This window comes from Lynx canadensis, chromosome F2 (assembly GCF_007474595.2).
Source record: "Lynx canadensis isolate LIC74 chromosome F2, mLynCan4.pri.v2, whole genome shotgun sequence".
NCBI classification, from domain to species: domain Eukaryota; kingdom Metazoa; phylum Chordata; class Mammalia; order Carnivora; family Felidae; genus Lynx; species Lynx canadensis.
The window spans coordinates 37,035,283-37,045,449 of record NC_044320.2 but is presented as its reverse complement, the minus strand read 5'-3'; the positions used below and the strand labels follow the sequence as shown (position 1 = coordinate 37,045,449).

General features: G+C 39.9%; 1 pseudogene; it reads left to right on the top strand.

Moving 5' to 3' along the window:
- The first annotated feature begins 6,103 nt into the window (after positions 1-6,103).
- On the top strand, positions 6,104-6,800 carry LOC115506153 (annotated as a pseudogene).
- Positions 6,801-10,167: the final 3,367 nt, after the last annotated feature.

The following is a 10,167-nucleotide window of genomic DNA, read 5'->3' as shown; positions in this document are numbered from 1 at the left end:
TGTACTGTCATTTATTGCTATAGTTTTTATCAAGTTCTTTTTCTGGAGCATTCTGTCTTGAGAAGTGAGTATCACAGGTGAGTATCACTTTCATTATTTGCATATTTAATCTTTTGGAATTAATAGAATTTTAAAGAATCATTGGGGGTAAATGGTATCTTTCAAACTGACATTTTTCTTTTTAACTCTTTGTTCATTAATGAAAAGCTGATTCTCCTTTTTTAATGTTAGTAAACTTTACAGTAGAGACATAAAAAGGAAACTCTTTTGTTGACAGTTACGTACCCAGCACCTAGCTGCACGGGGCTGTCTGGCAGTGGTCACCTCTCCTTCAGAGGAGGTGGAAAGCTGTGAGTGCCCAGCGGTGCCAGTTGTGTGGGTCATGGCTGGAGAAACCCGTTTCTGTCCAGTGACAGCCAGGGTACTGAAGTGGGAACTTCATGACTGAGGGGAGGGAAGACAAGGTGAAGGAACTGTAGATAGGAATATCAAAGAGCATTAAAAGAATGCAGTTCCTCAAGACTTCAGCAGGAAGTCTGCCCATATGCCTCTGGGAGTATCCCACTCAAAGACCTCCCCACCAGATTGCCCCACTGGGTCCACAAGCCTCCCCAAAGCCCTGAGTTAAATTCACGCCACCTCTCACTATGTGCTGGATCCCCGTGCGTGCTCCTGAGCGGGGCAGTGAGAGCAGGCCCGGTGATGAGAGTTTTCTCAGAAAAATGGACCAAGAGTCTGTGGGCAAGGGAGAAATCACACACTAGAGCTGTGGAGCTATAGCACCACCTTCTGGAAAACAAAAGGTTCCAGCAGCTAGACTTGAGTTACAAGAAAAGATGGAAAAGTTTAAGAATTCTGCCACTAGAGGGAGCAAGAAGAGTGGAGCAGGTTCACCCATTCAAAGGCTGAGGACACCTCTGACGTAGTGACACCAGTGATAGTACCTCATCTGACGGCAACCAGTGAAGACTCGGGAGGCGTCTGTTACTTCAAATGTGAAAATAGCCATGCAAACGTACAAGGAACATGAAAAAATATTTCACCCTCCAAAAGACACCAATAATTCAACGACTACACACAAAGACATAGGATGTTGCAGATCTAGCTGATAAAGAATTCAGGATAGCTGTTTTGAAGAACACAACAAGCTACAAGAAAACTCAATGATATTAGGAAGGAAAACATGAAATCAACAGAAATTACAAAAAAGAACCAAATTCTGGAGTTGAAGAATTGAGTGAATGAGATGAAGACTACTATAGCAAGCCTCTGTAGAATAGAGCAATTGGAAGACAGAATAAATGACTTAGAGAATACAAATTCTCAAATGATGCAGAAGACCAAAGGGAGAAGGGGGCAGAAAATGTAGTTTGAAAAATAATTGAAAATTCCCCAAACCTGGGGGAAAGGACTTGAACATCTAAAGTCACAGAGCTCACATAGATCACCGTAGTATCTCAATGTGGAAACACCTCCCAGACATGATACAAGGAAACCACCAAAAATCAATCCTAAAGACGGCTGGGGGAGTGTAACTTACCAAGGAAGCCCCATTAGGCTGTCCGCGTATTTCTCCGTGGCAAAACCCTAGAATGACATTCAAAGTCTCAAAAGAGAAAAACTTTCAGCCAGAGTTACACTTCAGTGATGAAGGAGAAAGACTTGCCCAATAGCCAAAGCTGAAAAAATTTATCACCACTAGGTCTACCCTGCAGAAATGCTGAGAGGAGTTCCTCAAGCTGAAATAAAAAGATGCTAATCAGTGACATAAAACCATCTTTACACTGGTAAAGGTGAAAAATACCCAAATTTAGAAAACTCTAATTCTATAAAATGGCATATTAGCCACAACTATAGTATACCATCTTAAAGAATTAGAATTTTCTGAATTTGAGTACGTTTCACCTTTTCCTTTAGGAAAAGAGTATTAAAAATAACTTGCTACTATAATTTGCTGACAGTACACAATACAAAAAGAAATCTGATGTCAGAAAATATATATAAGAGTAAAAGATGAATAGACCCTTTATAGACAAATGAAGATAAGTTGCTATCAGCATAAAATGGACTCTTCCATGTATGAAATGTTTTATGTAAACCTCATGTTAAAAAATTCAGATTCACAAAAGATAAAGGGGAAACCATATATACGACTGTGGAAAATCAGTTTACAGAGTTGAAACAAACGGAGAGGGGAACAAAAGGGAGGAAAGAACTGGGGAAAAGGAACAATGGAAATCTAGAACAGGAAGGCAACCAGGAAGATGGCAGTTGTAAATCCCTACATATCAATAATTACTCTAAATGTAAATTGAATTCACCAATCAAAAGGCACAGAATGGCTGGATTAAAAAAAAAAAAGACAACCATATGCTCTGTACAAGAGACTCACTTCAGCTTTAACACATATAGGTTTAAAGTGAAGGGATGGAAGAAGATACTACTTGCAAGTGAAAACCAAAAGAGCAGGGGTTACTGTACTTGCCCTTAGACCAAACAAACCAAGCCAAGAGTGGTAAGAGACAAAGAAGGTCATTATATAATAAAGGGGGTCACTACAGTCAGATGATACAATAATTGTAAACTGTATGCACTCAACATTGGAGCACCTAAATATATGAAGCAAATACTAACAAATCTGAATGGAGATGTGGAGAATAGAATAATAGTAGAGGACTTTAATACTTCACTTAGAGCAATGGGTAAATCATCCAGACAAAATCAACAAGGAAATGTTAGAATTAGATCATACTTTGGACCAAATGGACCTAATGGTCATATAGAACTTTCCATCCAATAGCAACAGAATATATTCTTCCCAAGTACACAAGGAACATTCTCCAGGATAGATTATATGATAGGACACAAAACAAGTCTTAGCAAATTTAAGAAGATTGAAATCTATCTTCTGACCACAATGGTACGCAACTACAAGTCAACAAAAGGAAAGCTGGAAAATATGTAAATATGTGGAAACAACACAATTCTGAACGAGTGGGGTCAAAGAAGAAATTAAAGGAAATAAAATTTATCAACTGAAAATGGAAACAGCAAACCTGTGCAAAAGCAGTTCTGAGAGGGAAGTTTAGAATGATAAATGCACATGTTAAGAAGTTAGATCTCAAACAGCCTCACATTACACCTAAAGAGCTATAAAAAGAACAAACTGAGCTCAAAGCTAGAAGAAGGAAGGAAATAAAGATCAGAAATAAGAGACAAGAAAAAAATACAAAAAAAGAACAAAACATTTTTCAAAAAGATAAATGAAATAGACTGTTAGCTACACTAAGAAAAAAAAAGGCAAAATCAGAAATGAAAGAAGAGACATTACAGAAATACATCGGATCGTAAGAGTCTACCATGAACAGTTGCATGCCAACAAATTAAGTAATTGAAGAAATGGATGAGTTCCTAGAAACACAGAATTCACCAAGACTGAATCAGAAAGAAACAAAATCTGAACAGATTAATAATAAGAGATTGAATTAGTAATCAAAAGCCTCCTAACAGAAAATTCCAGGATCAACTGGCTTCATTGGCAAACTCTACCAAACGTGAAGAAGAGTTAACAATCCTCAAACTCTTCCAAAAAATTGAAGAGGAGGGAATACTTTTAGGCCAATTCTATGAGGCTGGCATTACCCTGATATCAAAGCCAGATAAGGACCTACAGGAAAACTGAAGACCCGTATCTCTGATGACTGTAGATCTGCAAATTCTCCACAAAATATTACCAAACCAAATTCAAGAACACATTAAAAGGATTGTACACCATGACTATGTAGGATTTATCCCTGGGATCAAGCGTGGTTCAACATGGGCAAATCAGTTTCATATACCACCATTTAATAGAATGAAAGATAGAAATCACACAGTCACCTGAACAGATGCAGGAAAAGCATTTGACAAAATATCCTTTCATTTTAAGAACTCTACAGACTGGAAACAGAAGGAACATACACAATAAAGGCCATACATGACAAGCCCACACCTAACTTGCTCAGCAGTGAAAAAAGCTTTCCTCTAAGATTAGGAACAAGACAAAGATGCCCACTCTCACCACTCCTAATACAAGTGTTGGGAGCCCTAGCTAAAAGAATTAGGCAAGACAGAAATAAAAGGCATCCAAATTGGAAAGGAAGAAGCAAAAATTTTCTTGCAGTTTATGTTGTATATAGAGAAAATCCCGAAGACTCAAAAAAGTATTGGAACTAATCAATAAATTTAGTCAAGTTGCAGGATATAAAATTGACAAAGAAATCAGTTGCATTTCTGTAACCATAAGCATCTGAAAAAGAGGTAAAAACTATCCCATTCACAGTAGCATCAAAAACAAAATACCCAGACTAAATTTAACCAAGGCAGGTCTGTACAGCAAACACTACAAGACATCATTGAAAGAAATCAAACCTTACACAAATGGTAAAGGATTCCATGCTTATGGATTGGAAGAATTACTACTGTTAAAACGTCCCTATCACCCAAAGCCATCTATAGATTCAATGCAATCCCTATCAAAGACCCAATGGCATTTTTCACAAACATAGAAACCAAACCAAACAACGACAAAATCCCTAAAACTTGTATGGAACCAGAAAAGAGCCCAAATTGCCAAAGCAATCATGAGAAGAGCAAAGCCAGAGGCATCACACTTCCTGATTTCAAACTATACTACAAAGCTTTAGTAATTGCAACAGCATGGTACTGGCATAAAAAGAAGACAGACAAGTGGAAGAGAACAGAAAGCCCAGAATTAAACCACTACATATATGGTCAACTAACATTCAACAAGGCAGCCAGAATACCCGGTAAGGAAAGGATAGTATTTCAATAAATTGTGTTGGGAAAATGGCATAAACACAGAAAAGTGAAACTGGACCCCTCATCTTATACCATTCACAAAAATTAACTTGAAATAGGTCAAAGATTTAAACATAAGACCGGATACCGTAAAACTCCTAGAAAAAACAAACAACAACAAAAAAACAGGAAAGAAGTTCCTCAATATTGATCTTGGCAATGTTTTTTTGTTTTGTTTTGTTTTTTTAATGTTTACTTATTTTGAGAGAGAGAACATGCAAGCAGAGGAGTGGGCAAAGGGAGAGAGAGAATCTGAAGCAGGCTCTGTGCTGTCAGCACAGAGTCCAATGTGGGGCTCAATCCCATGAACCATAAGATCATGACCTGAGCCAAAATCAAGAGTCAGAAGTTCAACCAACTGAGTCATCCAGGTGCCCCAATCCTGGCAATGACTTTTGCATATGACACCAAAAGCACAAACAACAAAAGCAAAAATTAACAAGTGGGACTACATCAAATTGAAAAGCTTCTGCACAGCAAAAGAAATCAACAAAATGAAAAGGTACAGAATCGGAGAAAATCGTTTGCAAAGCATATATTGGGTAAGAGGCTAATATCCAAAATATATAAACATTTTGAGAAAACGCCAAGTGGCGGATGGCACTGGTGTTAGTTAGACCTGGAGGGCCTGGGGGTCCTGGAATGGGAGGTCATGGTGGCTTCCACAGAGGCTTGGGCAGCAGCATCCAGGGCTGGGGTTACAGCTGTGGTTGGGCCATGGCTAAGACCAAGGCCAAGGCGCTTGTGGAGGCAAGGCTGAGGACAAGAAGTGGATCCCCATTACCAAGCTGGGCTGCCTGGTCAAGGACATGAAGATCATGTCCCTGGTGGAGATTTCTCTCTTCTCCCTGCCCATTAAGGAATCTGAGATCATTGACTTTTTTTTTTGTCCTAGGGGCATCCCTCAAGGATGAGGTTTTAAAAATTATGACTGTTCAGGGGCGCCTGGGTGGCGCAGTCGGTTAAGCGTCCGACTTCAGCCAGGTCACGATCTCGCGGTCCGTGAGTTCGAGCCCCGCATCAGGCTCTGGGCTGATGGCTCAGAGCCTGGAGCCTGTTTCCGATTCTGTGTCTCCCTCTCTCTCTGCCCCTCCCCCGTTCATGCTCTGTCTCTCTCTGTCCCAAAAATAAATAAACGTTGAAAAAAAAAAAATTATGACTGTTCAAAAGCAAACCCTTGCTCGCCAGTGGACCAGGTTCAAGGTATTTGTTGCCAGCAGAGATTACAATGGACATGCTGTTCTGGGTATTAAGTGCTCGATGGTAGCCACAGCCATCCATGGGGCCATCGTCTTGGCCAGGTTTTCCATTGTCCCTGTACGGCGAGGCTACTGGAGGAACAAGATCCACAAGCCCCACACCATGCCACGCAAGGTGACCTGCTGCTGTGGCTCTGTGCCAGTGCACCTCATCCCTGCCCAGAGGCACTGGCTTTGTCTCAGCCTCTGTGCCCAAGAAGCTACGATGATGGCTGGTATTTATGACTGCTACACCTCAGCCAGGGGCTGTACTGCCACCCTCTGGGCAACTTTGCCAAAGCTGTTTTTGATGCCATTTCCAAGACCTACAGCTCACTTCTGTGTTTACCAAGTCACCTATCAGGAATTCACTGACCGTCTTACAAAGGACCACATCAGAGTCTCTGTGCAGAGAACCCAGGCTCCAACTGTCACCAGCATATAGTTTCATACAAGAAAAATACACACACACACACAATCCGCACACACCCTCACACTACTCAATAATGAAAACCAATCCAAATAAAAAATAGGCATTTTCCCAAAGAAGATTTCAAAATGGCCTAGAGGTTACATGAAAAGATGCTTAACATCATTAATCACAAAATCACAATGAGGTATCACCGCACACCTATTAGAATGGCTGTCCTCAAGACGACAAGAGAAGCACTGGTGAGAAAGTGCACAAAAAGGAACACTTGTACCCTGTTAGTGGGGTTATAAACTGCAGCCGCTATGGAAAACAGTTTTGAGGTTCCTCCAAAAAACTAAAAATAGAACTATCAATATGACCCAGCAATTCCACTGTGGGTATATACCCCAAGAAATGAAAACAGGATATTGAAGGTTATGCAATCCCATATTTATTGTAGCATTATTCACAACAGCCACGATATGGAAACAGTTTATGCCCGTCAACTGATGAATGGATAAAGATTATACATACCCATACACAACAGACAATGCAATGTTATTCAGTCACAAGAAGGAAATCCTGCCATTTGTGACAACATGGCTAGACCTTGAGGACATGCTGAGTGACATAAGTCAGAGACAAATACTGTATGATATCACTTTTATGTGGAATCTTAAAGCCAAACTCCTAAAAATAGAAAAATAATAGTTACTATGTAGAACTACCAGGTTGGGGGAACAGGAGAGATGTTTACGTGAACGAACTAGCACTAGAAGATCAGCTAAGTCGTAGAGAACTAATGCACAGCATAATGACTGTAGACAATATTATAAGCATCAAACTTGCTAAGAGACTGATCTTAATTATTCCCACCACAGAAAAGAAATAATTATGTGAGGTGATAAAGATGCTACCTAGCAGTACAATATATAAGTGTACCAAATCAGTTATGTACACCTTAAATTTACACAATATGTCAAACATTTCAATTAAAAAAAAACTACCGTACTTGGTTTTGAGCTTTGTGCTAGGCCTGTGTATAGTTTATTACACACTAATTTAATTCTTATAACAACTCTGTTATAGATGAGGAAACTATGGCACAGAAAAAATCAAACACAGAAAATGTATATTAAATCCCTGTAAATTAACAAGGGTTACAAATATTGCAAGTAGTTGATCCAAGATTCAAGTCTTTGAACTTATGCTGTTTAATGGAAAATATTAAACATAATGGAATAATTAGTAAGGTGCCTGGTCTTTAAGTTACAGCTTGTAGAGGCAATGAACATATAAACTACCAATCTTGTTAAACCAATAGAGATGTAATAGTGATCATGTAGAGCAAGAGAAATGCCCAGTACTGCCTGTGAGGTTAAGATAGGTTTTAAGGAGATAACTGTGCAGCCTGAGTTTGTCATTTGGATGAGAAGAGGGTGTGCCAGGCAGAGGAAAGAGGAGACACAAAGGCATCCAGATGCACATCGAAGGTGCATGTTGAACGCAAGTGTGAAATAACGGGGCGTGTGTAGGGAACTACGTGTACTCTTCATCTTAGAGGAGCAGAATGTCTATGTGATAGGCCTGAAGGAATGATAGTTGGATAAAACAGAAAGCTGTATGCTGCATATAAAATGGTAGAAATAGAGTTTTAGTTACAGATGTGGTTCCTCTGTGAGTCAGGCGTTGCCTGGTTTTCTTCCCCTTCTCGGCATACACAAGATGGGACTTTTCAAACTCTGTGATTGGTTAGGGACACATGACAAATCCTGCCAACAGAGTAGAGGTAGAAGTGATGTGTCCCTTCTGGGCCCAAGTACACAACAGCTAGTACAGGCCCTGCGTGGTCTTCACCCTTGCTACAGTGACTGAGAAAGGCCTCACATTCCAGTTAGTGGGTTGTAAGAAGACGACAGCTCCATCATCAGCCTGATTCTTTGAGTGTTGGTCTGAAGTGGATTCCTACCAGTCTGCATTGGACAGATAGCATGAATGAGAAATAATCCTTTTTTTTTTTGTTGTTAAGCCACTAAGACTTTTGGATTGTTTAAAATTGTATCCAAAGACTTGGATCTGTTTCTGTATAGTCTTTCCTGATCTCTCAATCCGTAAAACCAACTTCACACTGTTCATCTCCACATGAATGCCTCATAGACACCTCAAATGTAATAATGCCCCAAACTGAACTCTTTGTTCCCTCAAACTTAGGTTTCACTTGTTCTTTATCTTGGTGAAAGATACCAGCATTCATACTCTGGCCTAAGCTAGAAACTTCAGATTCCTCCTAGACCTTTCTGGCTCTTTCAATCTCCGCATCCAATATTCATTCAGGCAAACTGTTTTATTACCCAGAGAGGGCACATTCACTCAACATCGACTGCTTTTGCACCAGACGTTTCCCTGCTCTTCTCTCTTCCTTCTTACTTCCCAAAACCACAAAGCTAATTCCTAGGCATCCTTTAAAATCCAGTTCAAATGTCCTCTCCCAGAGGCTTTTCCTCACCTGCCTTGGCTGAGTTAAGTGATCTTTGTTTTCTCATAGTGCCGTATGCATAGCTCTACTATAGTTTTAACCACTGTTTTTGTGTTTTGATCTGTGATCATGCTCAGCTACCTGACCTTAACTGAAACAATTGAGGCCATCTCATCTAACTGCTCCAATGTACTCCCCTTTTGACTAATGACCAGATTTTCCCTGTTCCTTCTCTTTTAGAAAGTAATTTTCCCCCTCCTTTCTAGTGCTGATCCCTCATGCTATCCTCTCCTCTCTTCAAGGGCTTTCCTCCCAGAATAAATCCATCTTTTGCATATTTCTCTTTCAATTACAGCCTTCCTCTCAGTCTCCAAACCCACTCAACTCTTCCTCACTTAAAGTCCTTCTCTCAGTCTCCCAAGTTTCCATCCTTTCCTACACCATATTTTCAAAAATAGATAACTTCTTCCATTTTTCTTTCCTACCTCCCAAATTTCCTTTTTTGAAAGAAATTTGGCCTCTATCTCCCAACACTATTCAAACTACTGCCAACAACATTTATCAGATCCAGAAGCTTTTTCTTTGTCATAAAACTGGGTTACACTGTGGCCTGAAGAGGTGTTTTTTTTTTTTTTTTTTTTAAGAGAGATCCTCATCTAACTCTACTCCATTTACATTGAAGTCCAAATAAGAACACAACAGAATATTATGCAGTCTGAAATGCTGGTGAACCGTGACTGTACTGGTTTTGCTCTTATGCTGAGATTGTGGGCAAAGGAGGGGAAACTTGAAAGGTAAAGCGGCAAAGCCTTAAGGGCAGCTACAAGACTGAATCTAAAATGGCTACTCTGGTTCTGAGTTGCTCAGAATGATCAATAACGTATCCAGGCAATTTCAGAGAGCACCTTCTTCATGAGCAAGATCTCAGAATGCCAAGGGCTCTGTAAGTTGACACTGCAACATGATGGACAGATTGAGAATCTGCTGTTTGTCAGGAAAACTTTCATTTCCACTTCTTAAATGCATTTTGGTGAAAACTCCCTTCACCTGACCAACTTGTGGCGCCTCACTGTTGGAAATGTGCTCTTCACTAGAGGACTTCTCAGGAAAAGTATTAAGGGCTGATGGTATTTGTGTGCAAACAGAATAATTAATCATGAGTTACAGATCATTATTTTAAA